Source organism: Ornithodoros turicata, unplaced genomic scaffold (assembly GCF_037126465.1).
Source record: "Ornithodoros turicata isolate Travis unplaced genomic scaffold, ASM3712646v1 ctg00000967.1, whole genome shotgun sequence".
Taxonomy (NCBI): domain Eukaryota; kingdom Metazoa; phylum Arthropoda; class Arachnida; order Ixodida; family Argasidae; genus Ornithodoros; species Ornithodoros turicata.
In genome coordinates, this window is record NW_026999430.1 from 59541 (window position 1) to 62434 (window position 2894).

Genomic DNA, 2894 nt, shown 5'->3' on the forward strand with positions numbered 1-2894 from the left:
TGAGCTGCTTTTCTTTGTCACTTTCCAATTTTTCGTCCCATTTTTTATACGTACACTGCATTTGCAGACCTTCCTAGAGCGGCTCCTTGACACCAGCCTTCGCCCACTGCCAGGAAACTGCACCTTCGGCGCTCACGAAGTAGTCGGCAAAAACGTTTCTCACACTTGCTGCCTCACGTGAGAAACGCCTTGCAAGCGTCGGTCTGAGGTCCTCCAGGGCATTTGCAGGATTCCTGGCGAGCAGGTTCCTCCACTGGCCATCCTCGGCATCACTGGCATCAATGTTGCGGTCTGCGAACCCTTCAAGGGACAAAGTCTGTAATCCTTACATTCAGCAACACCATAAGATTGCACAGTTTCACTGGTTTCTTACCTCTTATACAGGGTGTCCCAGCTAAGTGCGAACATATCTTTTCTAAATATATACAACACTTTCTCTGAGACGAAATCAATTGCAGTATAGCATATGCTGAAGGGCACTCTTTAGGAGGGCATTAGCAAACTCCTAAGGCAATGTCTCAATTAACTTTTTCATTATCAAAGCTATGAACCTGTCCCAATGAGAATATCTGGTCCCTTCGGTCACGTGATACCGGAGCCGTTCTCAGAACAAATGTCCGTTCGATAGGTCATCCGAAAAAAATTGTGAAGAAACAACATTTTTTTCCTTTATTTTGTTCATTATGCATCTTCAGAGACGTGTCTTTCCTTCACCCCCAATGTGAGAGGGTAAAAGAGCACACTATCGCCACTTGCGTCCTAAAAATAGATTAATCAAAAACAGAAAATGCGACCCAAGATAAGGGCAGCTCCGATAGAGTCACCCGATACATTTGTTTTCGTTTTGTTTCCGCAAGTTAAAGCTCATCTTCCTCGCATTAGGCGGCACTGTGCTCCTTCGTCCTCTCAGATTGGGGGTGAAGGAAAGACACGTCCCCGAAGATGTGCACTGAACAAAATAAAGGGAAAAAATGTGTTCCTTCTTGGTGTTTTTGCAGAGGACCTCTCAAACAGATTTTTGTTTTGAGAATGGTTCCGGCATCAGGTGATCGAAGGGACCAGGTGTTCTCATTGCGACAGCTTCGTAGCTTTTATAATTAAAAAGTTTATTACTGAAAGTGAATTAAGACATTACCTTAGGAGTTTGCTAATGCCCTCCTAAGGAGTGTCCTTCAGCATATGCTATATTGCAATTGATTTCGTATCTGAAAAAGTGATATATAAATGTTGTTAAATAATATGTTTACATTTAACTGGGACACCCGGTATATTCTTTTTGTTGAAAACATTGGAAAACGAGTAGACTTTCGTTATTGTTCTGGAGTACCCTTGTTTTGTACCTTTTTGTACCAGCTTAGTTGGTAAGCAGCTTGTTTGTACAACCTTTGTTCTACAATAAACATAGTACTCCATAACAATTAAACTGCGCCAGTGATCTCTTCGATGTTAAGCATTCTATACTGAAATATGTTTTTGTTTCTGAAACTGTAAAGCCCATGTTTTGATGTCTATCAAAGTACACAGGCAAATAAAAGCTTGTGCAGAATCCAACAATACACATGCATTTTCTTTTTCCCTTCCTAATCCGAAATGTGTCACTGCATAATTTATTAACAGGGCCTCACGTTTTCGGGTGGCATATGGTAAAATCTATTTTTATCCCTAACTTACGTTATCATCACCTTGAGTAAAGCCCCATGCCTCCAAAAAAAGAAAATGGGATTCCTGGAAGAAACTTGAGTCACACAGGTTCTGCAACATGCTAGATGTTTTGCACACATCATAATTGCTGAGTTTGCTGTGTTCACCCAAACCAACAACACGTCTTTTCTTTTTGTTTGTTTGTTTGTTTGTTACGTGCAATATCACCCTGTTTTATAGTTTCTGAAACAAAACCTAATTTTTATGTCCCAATATATTGAAAAATACTCATAAACACATGAGTCTATGTACCGATGCTGCCTTACCTGGTGGACAGTACGCTTCCCTGCCTGGTGCTGTCTCCTCCTGGACCCTGAGAAAGTTGTGCAGAACAACACAGGCTTGCACCAGAAGGCCCACGTTTTCCACCTTCACATTGATGGGTCGCCTGAATATCCGCCACCGTGATGCGAGGATGCCAAAGGCATTCTCTACACACCGCCTGGAATGTGTATCAATATAAATGTAATGCAAAAATAGTCTAAACTAAACTATCTAAACTTTCTAAATTATGAGACCACATCCTGCATATTATCTGCCTATGGTACTCCTTCTTGGAAAAATAAATAAACAAACAAACAAACAAAATGTACATGAAGATCTGCAAAGCTAATACTTTCCTACATATATGGATTAGTCTTGGCATTTATTGACCGAAAAATTTTTACTGCTTCTGCTCAGATGAGGACATGTCGCTCTAAACACTTTTCACGTTACATGTTACAATAAAACAATGATATGAGTGACCTCATCAAGCAGTGGCTTTTTGTTCCCGGTTCCAGCCTCTTATGTAGGCTAAAACAAATATTAAATAAATAAATAAATATGTTGGCAAAATGCACGATGTGTGACATCGAAGGCTACCTAGTGCAAGATTGTGGAGACTGCATCTGCTTGGCCCTTTCCGGAGTTATCTACATAGCTCGAGCATAATGCATGCCGGACAAAACAATACAGTACCTAGCATGTGACAGCCGTATGTTGTACACACGCTTGGTGTCATTGAGGTCGGCACCTGGAAAGGGCCGCAAGAAGTCAGGGCGCAGCTGAAAGGCGTCGTCTCCCACAAAAACGTAAGGGGCCTCCAAGGACGAACCAGGAAGCCTCCTTGCTGCTGGGAGTCCGAGGCGACCAGCTTCGAGGTCTTTGCCCAACGAGAAGGATTTAAAAACCCCGCCGTCAGATTGGGACCT